This window comes from Trachurus trachurus (assembly GCF_905171665.1).
Source record: "Trachurus trachurus genome assembly, chromosome: 6".
In the NCBI taxonomy this organism is placed as follows: domain Eukaryota; kingdom Metazoa; phylum Chordata; class Actinopteri; order Carangiformes; family Carangidae; genus Trachurus; species Trachurus trachurus.
The window spans coordinates 102,241-124,158 of NC_139897.1; the positions used below are offsets into that span (position 1 = coordinate 102,241).

At 42.8% G+C, this 21,918-nt stretch overlaps 1 protein-coding gene across 3 annotated transcripts in view; it reads right to left on the reverse strand.

The window, feature by feature from the left end:
* The window catches only part of LOC310987845 (alpha-1,3-mannosyl-glycoprotein 4-beta-N-acetylglucosaminyltransferase C-like), a 59,747-nt gene that overhangs the window by 32,196 nt on the left and 5,633 nt on the right, over positions 1 to 21,918 (reverse strand). For 2 of the 3 annotated variants that reach the window (XM_083974300.1, XM_083974301.1), the window contains exons 2-3: positions 20,532 to 20,636; positions 8,951 to 9,061 (exon numbers count right to left, since the gene is read on the reverse strand). The exons of the other annotated variant lie outside the window; for it this stretch is intronic. The gene's annotated coding sequence lies outside the window, so the exon portion shown is untranslated. The remainder of the gene's footprint in view (positions 1 to 8,950; positions 9,062 to 20,531; positions 20,637 to 21,918) is intronic. 3 annotated transcript variants of the gene reach the window in all.

The window sequence follows — 21,918 nt, forward strand, 5'->3', positions numbered from 1 at the left end:
ATCGATTCACATAAGTATCGCAATATTTTCTTTGACGATTTTTAAATTGATTTTTTAAATTCACTTTATAATGCAGTATGTATAGGCTCCTACAGTATTTGTGCAGATAAATGTTAAAATGTAGCAGTTTACCTCAGTCTATATCTCATTTTGTCAGAAAGGTGCTCAGAAGCCTGTTTTTTCTATTCTCTTTTATTTTTGCCTCTTGCAGTCCAGGCTTTTGAAAAGAGAGTAAACATATATATTGCTGCTAAATAAATCTTAAAAACTGACTTACATGTGATGTGTATTTTTGGGGGAAATATGGTTCTTGGAATAGTCTGTAGACAATCATAATCATTCAACTGTTTCACTGGTGTTAAAAATGCAGACTAAAAATTGAGAAAATCGGCAATATCGTAGAATCGCAATTTAAAGGACAATTCCAGGCGAATTCAACTCTGGGGTGTATTTTCATATCATTTTAGGTCTAAAAGAATGAATCTGAAGATTTTCAGTTTAATTGCTCCTGTTTTACGGTAGTTGCATCTGTCCCCGCATCCCCACGGCCGCAATGAATGGGAGTGGATGTAAGTTCCGCTGTTTAGGCTGTTTCCAGCCCTCAAAGCCGCAATTATTTTCCACAGACAGCGTCAGATGGAGACTCAAACATGCACCGAGAAGTTTATTTACTTCAAGCAAGCCGACATGTTTGTAAAACTAGATCTAATTCAAAGTCTCCCGGAGTCTCGCGGGAGACCCAGTTGCTGTGCGCGGTGTATTCAGGTGCAGTGGGAAAAGCTCCCGTTTGTGTCATAAACACAGGAATATCAACTCTTGACTTGCTTCAAGTAAAAAAAACTTCTCGGCGCATGTTTGAGTAGCCACCTGACGCTGTCTGTGGAAAAAAATGTACACTTCAAGCAAGTAAAGAGTTGATATTCCTGTGTTTATGACACAAGCGGTAGCTCCAACTGCGCCTGAATACACCGCGCACTGCAACTTCGGGCTCGCGCGAGACTCCGGGAGACTTTGAATTAGATCTAGTTTTACAAACATGCCGGCTTGCTTGAAGTAAATAAACTTCTCGGTGCATGTTTGAGTCGCCATCTGACGCTGTCTGTGGAAAATAATTGCGGCTTTGAGGGCTGGAAACAGCCTAAACAGCGGAACTTACATCCACTCCCATTCATTGCTGCCGTGGGGATGCGGGGACAGATGCAACTACCACAAAACAGGAGCGATTAAACTGAAAATCTTCAGATTCCTTCTTTTAGACCTAAAATGATATGAAAATACACCCCCTAGTTGAATTCGCCTGGAATTGTCCTTTAAATCGAATCGGCATCCAAAAAATCGCAGAAGTATCGAATCGGGAGAAAAGCATATCGTCCCAGCCCTACAAATTATCTATATTTCTATATTATTTGTGCTCTAACGTCTCCCACACACAGACGCTGACACTCCTCACCTGTCCAGCAAGGTCCTATTAGACCAGAAACAGAGCAGCCACACTGCATTCAGAGATGAAACACGAGCTGTAGCCAATCACTGAACGCAGCGTATGATACATCAACAAGTTTTTGGCCTCATCTATCTCACAGTGACGATCGAATTAGTGGTGCGACTGCTACTTGATTGTACTGTGCGTGAAGTTGGTGAGGCGTTGAACCGCCTCTGGAAACTCATGGCACTATTAGATCTGTGGCACTTAATGTGAATCATAAATGAAGAACAAGCATGGAAATCCCACCCATGTGATACTGCTCAGTATTTCATGGGGAAACTAAAGGGTGATGACATCGCAGTAGATGCAAAACTACACTGCTACAACTGTTCTGCAGGTTAGAATTGGAGAAGAAGAGAGCTCAGAAGCAGACAGGCGGCCTGTGATGAAATCCTCTCTGGGATTTACAAAAGGATGGGTAAAAGCGAGCTCTGAATGTCAAATGCTTATCTGATCCAATCAGTAGAGGGCTTCAGTTTGTGTCAAAGAAGGAAAGCATATCCCTGCTAATTAGCAAAAATAATCCCTGATTTTAATCAGCATCGCCAGCGCAGTGCAGAGCATGTGTTGGGAATTTAACTGGTGTGCTCTTCATGGTTCAATAGGTTGCTGATATAAATGGAGGTTTGATAAGCTCCCATCTGATTGTCCTTCTGGCTCAAAACGGTGCAAGTGACTACTGAACTGTTGGCTCATTTTAAAAAGTGTTAATGCTGGCATGTATTGAGTGAGTGGTTATTGTTTTCTGACTGAAGCAACATCTATCAGCCAGTGAACAGGGTTTTTGAGGATGTGCTCCTAGGATCCTGTGTTCCTGCTCTTCTCTCATGGTGGTTTCTGCCATCTTTTATGGGGTGGTCTGCTGTAACAGCAGCGTCTTCGTGCTCTGTCATGGTATGCCTTCTTGACCCAGTAGAGGCGGTGGGAGAGAAGACTGATGGCCAAGCTGGCGTCTCTGACAGGGAATGACTCTCACCCCATGAGGAACACGCTGACTGGTCTGGAAAGCTCCATCAGTGACAGGCTCCTTCACCCAGAGTGTGTAAGGGAACAGGATATCCCAACCTGGACAGTCTTAAAGGTACATTGTGTAGGAATTACTCCCATCTAGCGGTGCGGTTGTATATCGCAAGCAACTCAATCTTATTTTTCATGCTGCATTCACGTGAAATTGGGCAGACGGCAGACGGACGACAGCTGCTGCAGGTAACGGCATAAACAAGCCTCTATGTAAAATCGCCTGTAGTCGCTCTGGTCGCTCCTATCGCGTCTCTTGCCAGCTCTAGCAGGCCCTTGCACCAAGCGACCAAAGGGGCAGGACTTTCAAGCTGTGCTGAAGATGTGTCCATTCAGGCTCTCTCAATTTCTCCCGCTGTGAGAATCCCAGTCCGCGATTGGCTGTCACCGCGGTCGCGCCGCTGCTCATTTGCATAAAGTTGAGCTTCTCTCAACTCTCGTCGATCTAGTCACTCCCGTCGCTCCTCGTCGCCAGCATACATTGAAAATGAATGGCAGCTGGTCGCCGCGGTCGCGCAAGTCGCTTTTGGTGTGAACGCACAGTAACGCTCCATTCCTCCTCACTGCGTTACCACGGTGACTTTTCACAGACGCCACCTCCACCTGAGCCGACAGCTCCGGTGTCTCCGCTGAGTTTCCGTGGTTTCCTACCGTCACGCTGCCACTGAACGTAAAAACATGGAGACACCACATGGCAGCAGCACCGAGCTTACCCGCTCCATGGAGATATGAATGATATGAACGGCTCATTCAGAGCTGAAAGGAACACTTCACTTTGTTGATGGGGGGATTACTGATTAATGAAAAACAGACTTTTGAACCAAATAATCGATTTTCCTGAATAGATAACAGGAGAAGTTACACAATGTCCCTTTAAGACCCCTTTTCACTATACAGTTACAGCTTGACTCTTTTCCATTACAGATGAGTGCGACATAGTTCCTCCTCAACGTGGGTGGGGTTGTCATAGCCCGGCTGCTACAGTCACTTCTTCTCTTTTTCTCCTCACCTCGATTACGGACCACAGCGTGATTTTCCACACAGCAGTCATTTAACTCGCGTGAAAGAACAACAACAGTGCAGGAGACGTCTGTCAGCACCATTTCACTTGTGATAGAAATCTCAGGCCTATCACGTTTCATTCATTGTCTCTCAAATTAATTATCTCGTTATCTCGGGAAAACGGAGGAAATAAAATATGTATGACCCTTTAGGACGTCTGTATTTGTATGTGACAGCTGATATACAAGCTAAAGATTGCACTGTGTCAATGCTCGCAGAGGCCACCGCGAATGTCGGTCGTGCCGCCATGTTTTAGCCTAGTTGTCTTCTCTCTTTTTTCTTTATGAATAAGTTTGATTATACAGAATTATACTTATAAGACTTATTCTTGGTCTGTACAGTGCTATCTACAGGTAGAGGAGGAGAATAGATAAGAAAAAATCCTGAATACTGCCTTCACTATTGATTGCCAGTAAATGATTATTATCGATAAATTGACATTTTATGCCAATTGTCATAGGCAGGCCAAGGCAAGGCAATTTTATTTGTTGGCCCGTTTTTTAAACAGTTTGTCTCAAAGGGCTTTACAGTAGCATCATGACAACATCATCTGCCCTTAGACCCTCACATCCACTGAGGAAAACCCTATTAACAGGGAAAAAGTTGGAGAAAACTGAGGAGGGATCCCTCACCCAGGACGGGAAGACATGCAATATGCAATAGGTTACCTGTGTACATTCGCAACCGGTAGATGTATAGGCTACTTGTATATTTTTTTATATGTTTTGTATCTATATTTTTTATTCTATTTTACTCTTAGTCCACTTACTGTGTGCACTGTATGCATGAACAAACTTGTATGTGTGTATTGCTGCTGTAAACAATGCAAATTTCCCCATTGTGGGATAAATAAAGGCATATCTCATCTTATCTTAATAGTTTCTTACAACCACGTATCAAATGGATGATTTGACATAGCCTAATGTATATATTTATGGCTCCTGTTTGTGTGATTTGATAAAATAATCAATAAAAATGTTACAGGTGCTCCTCCATCATAGTAAAACAGCTTTTCTCTGTCTAAATAACTCATTCATTCACACTATTAAATGATTGCTCCCACTACTGTATATACTGTTACAACAGCATTTTGGCCAAATGTAGCTGTGACTGTTTCCTGTCATCTGAGGCAATTCAAAAATAGACACTAATCCAAACATCACAAATATCAATTATGATTATATAATAATATTTTTTATAATATCACAAAATCATAAGTAGTTTTTTTTTCTTTTGAAGGGCCAGATTAGTGCTGTCAAGTAAGTGCGTCTCTGTGTTAAGCTGCTTAGCATTGTGACAGCTTTGTTAGAGGATAAACTTCTTTATACTTTTCAAGCCAGAATCAGAAATTGTTTTTGTTTTTTTAAGTTTGCCAGCACACACAGAGTGTGTCTCTGTATCTGCTCTACAAATGCAACATGGAGGAATTGGAATAAATGGAGCAAAAGTGGAGTGTTGGAATAAAAAAGTGGAACAATTATGGAATATAACAGAAAATAAGCTTATGTTTTTAATCTAATATATAATTTTTCAAATGATATATGGACTGTGGGATACAAGTGAGGTCGCTTAAATTTATTTTAAAAAATAATGCCAAAATATGTGCATTTGTCTCCTTGCTTGTAAAAGTTGCATTTTACCACTCCATCTAATGAGGTCAAATGTGACTTGTCACACTTTCTATCCGGTGTTATTGTACTGACTTCAGTACAAGTGACTGCATCTGTATAACAAAAGATGGTTCTGCAAAAAAAAACTGAACAAAAAGTAAAATGAGAAAAAAATCGGACAAATAGGGTTTGGGTTTTGAAGGCCCTCTGACCCCATGGACTGTTTTTATCTGGTCCAACAAGGTTTAATCCTCCTCTAAACAAAGACTAAAGTGGTGAAACTCTGCCCATCACATGAATACGCTTCTCTCTGCATTGCCTTTACCTTTATGTCTGCTTTTCCACCCTGGGAGCGCACTGACAGGCATTGTTTCAAACTCGTTCAATTATCTGACAACAGCAAAAGAAAAACAATGAGATGAAAACAGCTCCAATGCCATTTTGTCTTTTCCTTTTACACAAACTGTTAAAATGTCCTTGAGGTAAAATCCTAATAGCATCTCTGAGAACTATGAGCGGGATCTTTTCTGCTGAGATGCAGACTTCAGAAGAGATAGAGAGGATGAAAAAAGAATATTTGCCCTGAATGGGAGTCTCTGTGGACCGAAATATCCATTGAGAATTGGACTAATGTTGAAAGGAATATTAAGAACGGACTTACTTTTTTTTTTTTTTTTTTAATATTGACTCATTTTTCCAGAGTCTTGTGTTACATTTTAAAAAGTATCACTGCTGTAAAAATTCAGCCATGCCTCGGACCTGCAGCTTGAGACAACAACTTGTGCTATTTGATGATCTTACAGCTAAACATGACTCAGGCCTTCAGATGTGTATAGAAGGAGTGTTTTCATTGGAGGCAGAGTCAGTGACATTTTGCTCTGCCCATTGAGCTTCACAGCTTCAGCGTCTTTTGGCATCAACAGGAGAAATCAAGAGGATTATGTGCTCCACCTGCCAACACAGTCTTTTGATCAGAGGCCAGGTAATAGCAGACAATCTATATTAATCATACCATCGCTATCTCCCCTTGGTTCCTGTTCTCTTCCCGGCCTCTCTTCTTAGTAGGTTGTTATAAGTCTGAGGGATAATTAAGTCTTGTGGGACTGCTGGAGGCTTTCCTTTGCTAAGTTGTCAAAAGTTAGAACGAGATACATCAAACGCCTTTGAAACACAAGTGAAAATAAAAAGTTAATCTGCAGGAGACAACAGACACATTGCTTAAGATGCTTTGCCTTCCTTTAACCCTAACCCACTAGCAGATATATTAGATATTTTAAGCATCCTTTTAACTGGAAATAAAGTATTTGGGGTTTTGTGATAACCATCACTTGGCTGTGGGAATCTTCATTATTTTCTTACAGTTTATGGACTCAACAATTCAATGAGTTGCTGCTCTAAGTTCGGCTGTCAGCAGCTCTAAAATAAAGTTGTTCCTGTTAGACTTTACAGGATCGGACATAATGACATCAAGCTGGGATCAACAGATCCCTGCAGCTGATAAAGTATCAACAAGACAGTAAAATATGTGGGACTAAGAATATTTATGTCGCCTTTCTCTGTGATACATTCGAGACAAACTGCAACAGAAGAATGTGACAAGCAAGGTGGAGAAGTCATCTTGTAGAAATAATCAGTAGGCTATCTTCAGTATCAGGAAAAACGTTGAGCTATTTTCTCCTGGCCATTTTCAACCCTCATTTAAAAGGGATCGTTCAGTTTTTCTGAGGGGGTTGTACTATGGGGTTGTACTATGAGGTACAAATGGCCCCTCAGTATAATACCTGCAGTAGACAGCTCTCTGCTCTCATACCAGCTCATACTGCTGGACAGAGATACAGGAGATAAACAGCTGTGAACTACTGTAACAGTGTATGTCTCTGCTGTACAAGAAGTCCCATCTCAAAATAATAATAATCTTTTTTACAGTGCATCAACTGGTCGGGAAACAAGCAGTTTATCTGGAACAAACCAGCTCACTCAGTATTCCTCTGCCCCGGCAGGCTGTGCAGCGTGCTGTATTATTCCAACAGTAGGGGTGTTTCCACTGCAGGAACCGCCCCTGAAGGACCGTCTCCCAGAACTATTACAGCGGCTGAACGAGTCCCTGCCTTGGGGGAGGTAGCCTACTCAGATCGGCTTGATCAGATTGGCTTGAAATATAGACTTATTTAATTTTTTTCGGAACAATTTCGCATTTCGGGGCTTCAATACAAGACGGACATTACATACGAGCAGCATGGAGGTATTTGGATGTTTTTTGGTGTGTCTTTTTGTTACGAAGACAGTTGGTATCCATTTGCAACCGTTATATGGACATGCACTGCTACGCCGAGACCCCCTGTAACTCAGAGAAGCCACGGAGGACTCTGAAACTTCTCCCAGCCCTTAGTCCACATGAGGGGGAGGAGATAATGAGTGCAATTTGAATTTTTTTATTCTTTTAATACACAGCATTATTAGAAAGCATCTACACTTCCGGGAAAAACATCAACAACAACAGCAGTAAAACAAACTGTCGCACAACGATTCATGATGATCGAAACCCCCCCCCCCCCCTGAACTCCCACAGGGGAAACACGGCTAATAACGGAGCTCTACGATACACAGACAGTCCTTTGTGGTGTTTGTCCTTTCCTTGAGATACGTAGTGTGTGTGAGAGGATATGACTCTACATGTGAAGGCAAGTATGAATTATCCTAAATGGCCCCTCATACTGAGCCACCAGCAGTTGGTTAGATGAATCTTTAATGCTGGACACAGCAGATAAACACTACAAACTATGGGGAACGTTCTAATTGTTAAAGCTGCCTGTCATTTAAACAGAGTTCTTCTGATTAATTAAGACATTTTATTAACTTATACAGAATAAATGATTTGTCAAAAAAAAAAATCCCAGAGTGTCTTCTTTTTCCCTCAGTTACATCACAGCAACATTGTGATTTCAGCAGGTTGTGATCAGAAAGAACAAGTGTTGAGTTTGGCTATAACGGTGGAAGCCACTCTGAAGCCACAAGCTGTTATGGTGACAATAAGAACATCACTAATTTAAAGCTATAGTGCGTAACTTCTATCGCCCCCTAGAGGATATGGCGTATGGCCCAGTGTAAACCTCCCCTCCCCTCCCCACCGCTAGCGTTTGTCTCTCTTTCTTCTGCCGAACGGGAAGGCTTTTTCTTTTTTAGTAGGATCCACTTCTGAACCTCTTGGTCGCTTCTTCGGGTTCTCCACCATGTTGCTTCTAGCAGCGCTCTCCTCCCCCCTCCCTTCTCGCTGTCAGGTAAAACCGCTGCTGCGTTCCAGGCAGGCTGTTGAACTCGTAAGTTACGACTTCAAGCCACGACTTACAACTTTGTAGCGTTCCAGGCAACCCGTAACTCGTGTTTTCCGACCTGTTACCCGTAAAAGTCACTATAACGGCCGTCAAACTTGTAACTTCCGATCCGTGAACTCGTACCAGATCGAACTGGTACGACTTCACAGGTTGGAAAAACACGAGTTACGGGTTGCCTGGAATGCACCATTGTTTCCTGTCCGCCAGCGCGGGAATGTCGCCCAAGACACCAAATACAAAAAGAACAAATACTGAAAAATACCACGAGGTGTTAGAGGAGCCGAACGGCTTCATCAGCATTGTATCATCTCCTCTTGTAGTGGCTTGGGTGAAATGGATATTTACAGACACGTAGAAGTTACACACTATAGCTTTAATAACTAATTTAAACATTGGAGATGCTTGATAAACTGAACACTAGAACATGTTTAAAAGGATCTTACCTGCCTGCTACTGCTGATGTGGCCGGGCTGTATGTTATTGGTGAGAGGGTTTCTTCTGTCAGCTCTGTAGATTGACATGGATCCTTAATTGAGAGAATTAAAGAAGACAACCTGAAAGAGGAGCAGAAAGAGACAGAGAAATAATTATTACATTATGCATTTTGTGTTAATATTCAAAAGGCTGCAATGTGATTTCACCCACACACGTTCTAATGCACTGTCTGGCCTTTTTAGACGGAGAACTGCTTGTTCACTCAGACTTAAGCAGACTCTCACAAATAGACCAACCTCTTTGTGTTCAGACTGCAAAAACAAGCTCATTATCAGCCAGCTCTTGGACAGTCTCCTCTTCAGTTCCATCTATCCTCTAAAAATATGCACATGAACACAATATGTATTTACATTTAAAAGTGTAGAAAGTGGGATTTCTTTATTCACTGAAAAGCAGTATTTAGACGACTCCTCTCTGTCCTAATTCAATGAGACCACTCTGCAAAGAGTGTCTATATTTCTGTGTTCTAATGAAAAACTAGAATTAGAAAAAATCTAAAAATAAAACCGGGACTAACAAGTCGCTGACGAGGTGTGACACCAGGCAACCTGCAGCAAAATTCAGGCTGATGTGTCAAATGCAGCATCTGTGCCAAGGAGCACTGAAGCCCGCTTGGATTCCAACTTGGATACTGTGGAATTGATTTGTTTGTGTCTGCTATTTCTGTTCCCTCTTAATACAAGATTGCAGGAGTGAGGCTGCAGCCTTGATTAAGATAAAATTCTGGTGCAAGCAGATGGCCGTGTAGACTTTGCTCACTTGTTTAAAAGTAGGCAGTCCACCCACCTCCCATATTTTTTACATTTAGTTCTGTTGAGGAGAAAGCTGAAAAGAGGACGACTGATGGCCAAAAAAAAGAAGAAATAAAGATCCATCAGCTATTATTCCAACATTGACAAGCTAGCAGCTTCTTTTACATCATTCCTTAATTAAGATATCTGGATATTTATCTTTAAACGCTGGTTTGTACACAATTACAGTATTTATGTAGTAGTTATATGGAGATCCATTAACTTCTGAAAGTAGGTAAAGTAGTTCCTCCAACATGCTTCTACTTTGTTTTTTCTTAAAGCAGAAGTAAGTGGTCCGGTCGTTTTCGCTAATGCTGCGTTCCAGGCAGGCTTTTGAAATCGTAAATTACAGCTTCAAGTCACAACTTACGACTTTGTAGCGTTTCAGGCAACCCACTCGTGTTTTTCCGACCTGTTTTACCGGTGAAAGTCACTATAACGGCCACTCGTAACTTCCGACCGGTGAACTCGTACCAGATCGAACTGGTACCACTTCACGGTCGGAAAAATACGAGTTTCCTTGAACGCACCATAACAGTCCTCGTCCCTACGTCACCACATTCACAGCGTTCGATAAATGTTTTCTCCTCGGCTCAGAGCAGAGCAGAGTGACTGAGAGACCCGTGTTTCAGTCCAAACACTCTATGTAAGTGATTGCTGTCGGAAGATATAACTATTTAAGACTTATATTAACACAAATATATCACTCACTTCTGCTTTAAGTACAGTTGGAAGGAACCATGGCTACTTGGATGACACCGAGTGGACAAAGGGAAATTCAGGCCTCTCGCCCTGCTGCTGAAGTGAACTAAGCCATATTGTACACATCTGACATCACTATAATATATACAGGAGTTTGCTGAAGCTGCAATACAACTCACTTGTGAGTGAGAACACAGAGGAATCAAACACATTACAACTGCTGCACCCAAATGCCTCAACATGTGTAACAATGTTAATCCTGAGGTACAATGAGCAGCGTCAGCCATGAGCTGCAGCATAGTTGTGGTCTCTGTAATGCAGTCTCTACCTTTATTTTCTTATACCTCACCTGAAGAATACTAATAAACATGAACAACTAAATATGATGTCTGTGAATGTTTTACAGATATGTTCATCATGAACATTTTGTAACTTTGCAAACAAATATTGAACTTAACTTTCTCTTACAACAAATCAACTTTTTTAGCTACATAATCCATATTTTCAAGTCTCACCTCAAACTACACACACTCAAAATTGCCTACTCCCTGTAACACTATCTTCTCCAACTGTTTTATGCTCCTTTTCTAGTCATATTATATTTTCTTTTGGTTTGTATTTTTACATGAATTTTTTTGCTATTGTATTTTTACATGTATTTTTTGCTTTTCGTCTTTTATCTGTAAGGTGGCTGTTCTGAAAGGCACCAACAAATAAAATGTATTATTATTATTATTAAAAGTATATTTAATGTGTAGTGGTTGCATAATGGCAGAAAACCATCTCATTTAAAAAGGTCACCATCAGTGAGAATATTGATCTGGCATATTAGAAACACAGGGACATATTTAAAAGCACAAAACTGATCTTCAGAGCATGTGAAGCCAGAATCCTGCTCTTGGACATGTACAGTTTTGCTGATAATTACTGAATCTGTGCAATTTTTGCAGAAAACACCAAAACTCTAAAAGCCTTTCCCCCCCTCACAACTCCATTTGACAAAATTGACAAAATGATGACTTAACAGTCTACCTGCCTCGACGGAAGGCGCAGCAGCTGCACTGCTTCCCCCTCACGTTGTTACTTGTTGTTTGTTGATCCTTGTGAGCTGTTTCACCCAGCTGCAATACTGAAACTTTCAGCCTTGTTTTTAAAAGGAGGTGATTAGGAAGAGTGAGCAGCTCACACAAAGAAAGAAAACAACAACACATTTTTACGACCACATCCAGGAAGAACAGGGACGAGGTCAGTTCTGGTAAAAGCCTTTTTTCTTCATTGATTCCTGGTATTTAATCCATACCTACCACAACAGAGGGGACACAGGTAAAGCCACGCAGAGAAATCAATGATTTTAAACTATAGTGGAGAAAGGGACTGAGGATCACTACCTGGGAGATGACCCTAATATTTTGTACAGTTAAAGGGATATGCCAACATTTTTTTTTTCGTGTCTTGCCTCACTCCCGAGTCCATGACAAGCAGATAGACACCATCCTTTAGACTGTGCATGCAGTAACAAGGGAGATACAGGCAGAGCCCGTATCGCCCGTAATTAGCTTAGCTCAAACGATGGAAGTGTATAGGTAGTGTTAGCCTGCCTCCACCTAAAGTCATCAGAGAAACTCTTCAGCAACTCTAAACGGAAACCGGTGGGCCGATCTTCGTCTCAGAGCTGACAAAACTCTCCGGTAAGGCATCTTGAGCGGTCAAATGCCGGTAACGGGACGAGATCGGTCAAAACGGAGGGTTCAAGCAAAGACGGTTTATTTTGGTTCAAGCTACATGGAGGGTAGGTTAGCTTCCTATTTCAAAGTAAAAGCACAAATTCTATCGTCATGGTTTTCTGTATATAAAGGGCAACGGGTGTTTTATTTTGTGAAAGTAACCGGAAGTGTGTTGGTCACAACGGCTAGCTTGAGTAGCGCCGAACTCGTCCTAACAAAATTGTAAACAGCTGGTATTTAGACAAATGAACGACACACTGCTGATCTAAACGGCTACTTTCTCACCTAAACATGTTTGAAATGTGGATAAAGTGATATATTTACAGAGTTTAGAGCTAAAATGAAATCAGCTTCTGACTGCTCATTTCGGCTCGGGTAGGAGGCAGGCTAACACCACCTATAGCCTACACGTCCAGTGTTTGAGCTAAGCTAATTATGGGCTCTATCTCCCTTGTTACTGCACGCACAGTCGAACGAAAAAAAAATGTTGGTGTATCCCTTTAATCAAGGCAAAGACAAAAACATCCTCAGGGGTTCTCCTTTATAGAGACAGTGATGGAGGTCTTTGCTGACAGTAAATCCAGCCTGCAATAATATCATTTGTAATTCTTGCCAGGCACTCCTTCCAGAAGTAGTTTTGGTGAGGGTCATGAGAGGAGCTACTGTAATATTAATAACAACTTCCATGTTAGAACGGCAATGGCAACAACGTCCTCTTGGAGATTGTATCATGCCATTAGGTGGCAGGCATTCTAGATATATAGACCCTACACAAACACACCCCGGCTGATGGGGAGCTAAAGTAAATCACTCTAATCCAGCTGAAAGATGAAGGCAGGTTATTCCCACTCCACATCGCTGTGAGGACGGGGATTTGTGTCACAAGCTGAGCTGCAGTTTACCAGCTTGAGTCCTGATGAAAGCTGCGATAGAGCTCAGCTGTCACTCACGAGGGCTGAGCCGCCGACTCTGCTGCTCACCTGCCGTCTACACTTTGAAAGAGCACACGCGCCACACGCCTCAGTCAGTCAGCCTGAGTATGAAGTGACGACCAGGTAAGAATCCGGCTCCCTTGTTCATCTTGATTCCCTCAGCTGTATCGCTGCAGTGTAAAATCTGCTATAGAGCTTATCAGCATAGGATTTTCTTTTTTTCTCTCGCACAGATCGGGGATGATTATCACCGATGTTGTTACCGTCCTGGTCCCTCAAGCGAAGATTTGCTTCCTCTCCCTCTCATCTTCCTCCAACGCACATTCTCTCTGAGCCGCATGTCATTTACAGAGCCACTGAACGCTGCTCAGGCTGACAGCACACCTTTCACTCTTTTATACAGCCCCTCTGCATGAGCACAAACTATATCCTTCCACCGAGAGAAGAAGTGAGGAGATTAAAGTCCACTCGACAGACGTTGAGAGAGAAGAGAAGCAATCTGAACACAGCCCAAACTCTTTAGAAGTTGTTTGTTCCTCTTCGCAGCAGACGGAGAAGAAGAGAAGCAGGTGATACAGAGTAAATATGACACTCAGAGATGCAGAGTGAGCTTACCTGCCCACGGTGTAAACACAAACGGATCTGTTGCTTTCAGCCGCTGCTCCACACCCCTCCACTCACCTCTACCACTTCCATGACTCACACAGAGGGAAGAGAAGCAGCTCTCAGGGAAAGTGGAGTAAACACTCGTTGCAGGGCGCTCGTTCTCGCTGCAGAGCCGCTATTTCTCATCCCTGTTACTCCTCCTCTGTCTCTTCCCTCGCTTTGATCTCTCTCTCTCTCTCTCTCTACCTCTCTATCCACTGGTGCCCCCTCTCTTTCCATCTCTGCCACCCCCTCACTCTCCACCACAAGGTGCCACAAACAGTGTGTCTGCACCCACTGCCTCTTAATTTGGATTGTCTGTCTTAAAGAGGCAATGCATCACACCATAGCTGCACAATGCAGTTCACATTTGCAAAAAGAAAAAAAATCAGACAAATATCTAGCAAGGAGTACATTTAAACTGTTTCATATTATTAATTAAACCCGTCATTGTTAGACAACAGCAGAAGATCGAACATGTAAAATGATAATGCACTGTATAACATGCTCAAATCTAAATGAAAACAGAAAACAACCCTGCCCTCACTAAGAGGATCTAAGGATTGTAAATTTTGAGTGGATGTAGCCTATAATGATCACTTCAAACTGGGTCTGTGCCGAAAGAGGGCCAGGAGTCAAGTTGACAATTTGCAATTATAATTAGGTTTCAAGCTCCTTAAAATGTAGATGAGATATATTCTCCATGCTGCCATGTCCTCCTGTGATATTCACTCTAATTTGGAACAAAAAACAGATTAATGTGAGATCTGGAGATGCACAGGCTAAAGGCTCTGGCTGCTCCAGGTGTGGTTGTGTGCAGGTTATGCCGCAGCTGTAAATATAAGAATCCTAAATAATTCAGATCACACCACCTAACACCATGTTCCAACACCCTGACACCCTGAGACCCTGCTTGTTACCATGTGTCTGGAAGCAGCTTTGACATGAAGAGGAAATTAAAGAGGAATAGTTGAACATCTGCCCTGCTCGTAGTGAAAACTGGCTGTGCTGTAATCAAGAGGCTTTTCACTGTCCTCCTTGTTTGTTTTTATTTTTTGGTTTTGTATGATTCTCTGTCTTCAACCTTATTGAAAATTGGTGGTCAGATTTCCCACAGCTAGGTCTGAGATGTGTACCATCAACGTGGTTCAATAGAACAGGTTTTTAACCAGTTCTTTTATTTTTTTTCTGAAAATATACCTTTCTACTGCATCTACTTAAAGGACAATTCCGGGCAAATTCAACTCGGGGCTGTATATTCCTAACATTTTGGGCTCTATTTTCGTAAACTAGCGCAGGCGCAGCGGATCAGGCCTGCGCTTCGCGTTCGCTTCGCCAACGAGGCGTGTCCAGGAGCAGTTTGCAATTTTCCTTCGAAGCGCAGCGGGGCGCATCCCGCCTACTTCCCTCCCACCGGCACAAATGGCCCCCTGAGCTCAGTAACTTTTTACCCTCCTCATCTACTGTGTTTATTGGTGATAAACGGGCATTCTGCCGGTAATAACGGTGAAACCCGACCGGCTTGTTGTTGAATCTCGGACCCAACACGGCCGGAGTCACAAGCATTAATTAATTAATTCTCAACCTGACCGCGGGCAAAAAAAAAAAAAAAAAAAAAAATATTTTAATTTTTATTTATTTTTTTTTATTTTTTTTTCCTCAAGGTGGGGGGTCGATTAGTCGACTAATCGCCATAAATGACGACTAGTGGTCGACCAACAAAATCTTTGGTCGGGGGCAGCCCTAGTTAATTCAGTCAGGCTGAGTTTCCATTACGCATGCCGACAGCCTTTGATCTGTCATCATTGTGACGGGACAATCTATATAGATATACGTGTATGTGCTGATTCAGATAGGGTTATTGTGAATATTATTATTATTATTATTATTAATTGCATTTAAATGTGCCTGGAACTGTGGAAACCTGCCTGTGAGGTCTTGGTGACGTGGGCGCACTGCGCGCTGGGCAGTCAAAATACCAGTCCCCTGGCTGCGCTGAGAGTAGACCAGGTTGGAGCTGGCGAGCTTTCGGCGCACTCTCCGCGCGGTCTATCGGCAACAAATTGTCACTGCACCAAGGTGAATCTGTCGACACCTCCCCCTGCTGCGCGACCACTCCCATCTCGGCGCACAGCAGTCTGCCAATTTACCGAATCCGCTGCGCACCTTGTTGCACTGGAGGAAAATGCCACTGCACCAGCTGCACCAGGGCTCGCCTCGCTGCGCCCCCCTGAGTTGCGCCAGGAAAATAGGGCCCTTTAGGTCTAAAAGAAGGAATCTGAAGATTTTCAGTTTAATTGCTCCTGTTTTGCGGTAGTTGTGTCTGTCCCCGCATCGCCACGGCAGCGATGAATGGGAGTGGATTGAAGTTCCGCTGCTTAGGTTGTTTACATCCCTCAAAGCTGTCATTTTTTTCCACAGACAGCGTCAGGTGGCGACTCAAACATGCACCGAGAAGTTTGTTTACTTCAAGCAAGACAAGAGTTGATATTTTTGTGTTTATGACACAAACGGGAGCTTCCGATTGCACGTGAACACACCGAGCACGTCAACTTGGGTCTCGCACGAAACTCTGCGAGACTTTGAATTCGTTTGATTTTTTTGTTTTTTTGTCTTATATTAGAAACAGGCGTCTATATGGCTTTTATTTAATTTAGAGCAAATTCTGCTCAGCAAAGATGGAACATCGTAATATGCTCAAATGGTTCTGTTGTTAGGAGTAAGGCCTTGTCCACACCAGCCCGGGTATTTTTGAAACAGAAGTTTTGTTAAAGGTTGAATATGGAGAGTGAACAGAAAAACAACACCTATTGACCAGAGATACAGTAGGAGTTACAACAACAGAAAAATAATTCCTGCAGTCGGTTGCCAGACCCGTTGCAAGGGACGCCGCTCTGATCAGAGTAGCACAGAGAAGAACTATGCAGGGTATTTACCTTGTGTTTCATTTTTACCTTCATTAAACAGCTTCAGACTAATTGTGATGTTAGATAAATGACTTGTAGCTTGTTACAGGGAGAGTGGAGGCTCCTTCCACATCGTGGCTGGAAACCAAACCTGCTGATCAGAGTCTCAGACCCGGGCGGTGTCAGACAGTCGCTCTGGTCACAGGCTCAGCTCTCATCTCTGTGGCACCGCAAGTCCGCGAAACACGCCCGTAACACCTAATCAGTTGTTTATGACAGATAAGACTACACAAATACACACAACATAACATGTATATCAGTGATCATCAACTGGCGGCCCGCGGGCCGGATCCGGCCCGCCGAACCTTCCAATCCGGCCCGCGACTGAGTTCTGATAGTTAAAAAGTAGCTATTATATTTCTCCGTCTCTGTTGGTGTGCGCCTGTAAGTCAATGCGCTGGGACACGGAGACATGCAGACACGCTCAAAGAAAGTGTTAGTGTGTGCCTATAAGTCAATGTGCTGGGATTAGGAAACGCCGCGGTACCCAAAGCCCCGTGCATGAAAGTTTAGGGAGCTGGACTGCAGGGTTTTCCCTGCCTGTCTGCAGAGGTGAGCTGCCTGGGTGATTTTGGCCGCCGCCTTGGTTAAACTGGGTGTGCACGGGCCGTTCAGATGTAGCGTCTTTTGCGCACTCAAACCCATTCAGTGTAGATGCGCGTCATGCGTGCTCACAACCCAAAAACGATGCAGGAGCGGTGCGTGTTTGATGCCACGCGGTTGTTTTTTTGTGCACGTCCTGCGGCGCACGGACCTGCTTCTCCCTCCGGTGTTGTGTCCCGGTTCCCCCTCGGCCTGTGTCTCTCCTACTGTTTACCACTGAGCTCTGCCTGTGTGTGGAAAAACGTCGCCTCCGAGATGTAGAATGTGTATTATAGAAGAGAAACACTACTGACTACTCAGGACTACTGACTTGTATCATCAGAACCGATTGTCAGCCTCCTTTCATATTTAGGCTGAAGATCACAGGGCAAGTCAGCAGTGTAAAGCTCCAGCATGTGGGAGTATCTGAAAGTCCAGCTGTCAAGATTTTTCATTTTATATCATACCAAACACCAAAGATATGTATAAATGAAAATTATGAGTTTACAGGTAAAATAGAATATAAAATAAATTAGGCCTATTAGGCAAAAAGGTGAATTTAATTTCTATCTCTGCCAATTTGAATGTCCGGCCCCCAAGGTGTCTGTTGAGAAAAATTCTGGCCCTTCAACAAATATAGTTGATGACCCCTGATGTATATGATTATCCATCGATCCACCGATTGGCTTCGCCGGGCACTAACTGAAACCCGAATCGGACGAAAATTTCACTGGACCCCGGTTTCAGTGTTCCAAAAGCACGGTTGCTTGTGGACAGAACAGTAAAACCAGGAACACATGTTCACGGTTGCAAAAACACCCGGGCCGGTGTGGACAAGGCCTATAACAGAAGGAAAGTGTCGGATCCAGAGCAGCATTCATTTACAATCACCACTGATTAAACTTCTTCTAAATAAATGTGTGCTCCGGCCACAGACTCTGGGATGTAAAGTAGCCTATAACCCCGCATGCCATGGGGGGCCCGCCCCCGCCTGTTAAGCCGGGTTTCCACCGAATCAACTGTCTTTTTTTTTTTTTTTTACCACAACATATGGTTCACGTCCTGATAACTTCTGTATTTTGGCTATTCAAACTTCCACAGTCCATAGTGTCTTCTTTGTTTGATATTTCAAGAGACTTTTGGTTAGGAAACCATGGATAGCGCCCCCCACCCCCCCGTGCCCCGCCCCACCCCGCCGTCATCGCCACCGTAAAGGCTCATTTATGCTCCACTTATGGACGTAATTGTATGCGTCCGTTTCAAACGTTTTTACCGTCACTGCCCACATACTTTCATGCGTCCTTAACGTTGGCATGGATGTTAACCAATACTTCCACCAGGGGGCAGCTCAGAGTCAAAATTTTATGACAACAAACATGGCGTCTACAGAGGAGATCTTGATAATGTACATAATAAATAAAAGAAGAAAACGGACTGGTTATGTGATGTGGTGGTCGGTAAGGCCGTTAAATTCATCACAGCTGGAGGATGGAGAATTTTTTTCTCTCGTTCAGCCATGGTGTCTTCTTCTTTCTCTGTCTCACACTGGCTCTAGGCTCCGTATCGGGTAGTGACAGCAACAGCGCCCCCACGGTTTCTGGTGGTACAGCTCCGTTTGGTGCGTATCCGTAAGCTTTGTGGAAACAGACGAAAAACGGACGAAATGAACGCAGAGTACGGACGAAAGGCTCCGTCCGTATCCGTATGCGTAGTTAACGTTGAGCATAAATGGGCCTTAATCCGACACAGGGCCCTAGACATTGTAAGAGACTCCTCACACCTTCTCTGCAGTTTCTTCCTGATGTTGCCCTCACTCACAGAAACGCTATCGCAGCATCAGGTGCAAGAGCACAAGGCTGCTGAACAGCTTTCTACCACAAGCTGTGAGACTTTGAAACAAAAACGGAACTTTTACTGATCAGACCAAGGTAAGAACAAAATTACAATGAAGTTTGATTTGATTGGATTTGATTTGATATATTAGCCTGATGTACTTTCGATATTCATGTGTGCTTTGGAGATAAGCTAAGCTTATTCATGAATAGATGAATAAATCAATTAAAAATTGATGGGGCGATGCAAAGTCCCGTCCAAAGACATCCACGGGTGACTGGTCTCTTGGCATTGCGCTGCATGACCTTCTTCTCTCTGAAATATGAATATGGATTTTCTGCCCAAGAAATCAGCCCTGAATGTGTCAGAACAAATCTTAATTAACTTTTTAAAGGTTCAAGTTGCCCCCCCCCCGCACCCCGGCGATCGATAGGTCTATCGGCGATCTCCTGGGAGGGCGATTGGGACGATCTGAGAATGTCAAAATTGCCCAACACTATTGTGAATACACCCTAAACTGACTTTGACTTTATGAAAGTAGCTTGAGTAGCTCTTCTGAATCCCACAGAATTCTGATGATGGGGTACGGTCACTTTCATGAGAGGCTACAAGTCAAAAGTTTTGGGGTCCAGTGGTTTACTGTTTTGCAAAAATGTACATGAAATCAGGCAGATAGAAAGCTTTCTATGTGAACACTACGTAAAAAAAAAAAGTTAAGCATGTTTTAAAGAAATTGCTCTGAATTTATGCATCAAACTCCTAAAATGTTGTCAAATAAACTGCTGTTTGAATATTCAATTACAGATCACTGGAGCTACTGATGCCTGAAGAGCAGTTAAAAGGTTGTTCTGCCTCTGATACTTTGCTTATTTTCTATAAAATATTTAATCCCCCAAAGTTGCATTAAAAATTAAAAAAAAAAAAAGTTTATGACACCAACTAAGCATAAATTCAGTCACCATGGATATTTGGCCTACTCCATTTTGATTAAAAGGTCAGCAGCTCCCAATCCTATTATTTTTATCACAGGTAATGGATAATAGTTCATTCACTCATATGCCCCCCTCTCTCATTAAGCTGTCAATTACTGTATTACCTAACAGGCTACATGGATCATAATTGCATGCTTGAACAATGTGAAGGGTATCCATTAATGTTAGCCTTGTCAGTATAAAAGGTGAGTAGAATGCAACATGTGGCAACAGGAAACTCTGCCATCCAATCAGCAGTTGGCGCTCCTGCTGTGCTTCTGCTCCATTCTCACAGGGGGGAGGTCTGAATATTTCATAACCTATAATTTGAAGGGTTGCAAGAGCTCCCAGTGTGACTAAATATTCAGTGAAGTGCTACTCACATTTTAACCCAGTGGAACAGGATGAAAGGCAAGCAGCGAGGACAAGGCGTGAGATGCTCTTCTTCACCAGAAATCCCTCTCTGCTGATTCCCAGTGTCAGATTTCCTGAAATGAGATAAATTATTCAATTATGGATCCAAAACATGACAAAAATGGATCAGTTTTTGAGTTGATCTTGATCACAGCCCCTGACATGTTTCCAAAACACAAAATCCAGAAAAGGTGCTGAGGACATACTGTGGTGAGATGCTCACTGCACCTTAAAACGATAGTTCAACATTTTGGCAAATTCTTCACTATAATCACCATAATCCCTATTGTCTTAGTCTTATAGGTTTATTATCTAATTGTCGGTGCAAGCTGTTTTTAGATCGGTGGGGCAGAGATACGAGCTGCTCAGATAATGCAACGGAGGCGCACAGTACTTTCACCTTTCCCCCATTAAACTCATCAAATACACAATCCAACAACTCTAAAACACTCTTTTGGACAAGTTATGACCTGCACATTCACCACACTATGAAATAATAATGGAACGTTACGAGATGGAGTTGTTTTCGAGACAAATACATAGCTGGAACTAGATTCCAGACAGAGCTGTTGGGCCGAGGGATTATTTGCTTCATATGTTATTACTACTTCATAGCGTGGTGAATATGCAGGTCATAACTTCTTCACAAGAGCATTTTGGAGTTGTTGGATTGTGCATATGATGAGTTTTGAGGGAAAGGCAAAAGAACCGTTTCGTGAGCAGCTCGCATCTCTGCCCCGCCGATCTAAAAACAGTTTGCACCGACAATTAAAGGTAATGAACCCACTCCTAAGACTATAGGGATTATAGCAATAGGCAAATTTGCCATAATGTTGAACTATCCCTTTAAGAGCAAGAAAACTATAATCGGTTTAGTCTCACTAGTATTGGAATAGCAGCATTATGGTTAATACCCAGGATCCAAGAAGTATCTGTGTGGTGTGAAGGAAGAAGTACACAAATCTTTTACTTACTACCATAATAGAGGGACTTAATCAACTACACACACAGTCCTTTAAAGGGGAATTGCCGTTTTTTACAATCTGGGCCTTATTTCTAGCATAAAATACGATCATTTACTCACCCAGATAACTTTGGTGTCATTACAAGTCGTTACGACGAAATGAGATCCAGCCGAGAGCCACATATATCTGTATAATGGAGTCTACATGGCAGCGGAATGCAGCCTCTAAATAACACATTATCTGCCACAAAACTCATTCATTTCACCAATATTTTGTTATGATACGCTATAGGGTTGTGCCGATTGGCGATCCAATCGTCTATCGGCGATTGGAATGACGATCGGCGATGTTTTGTTTTCTTGCCGATTTTACACACACACACACACACACA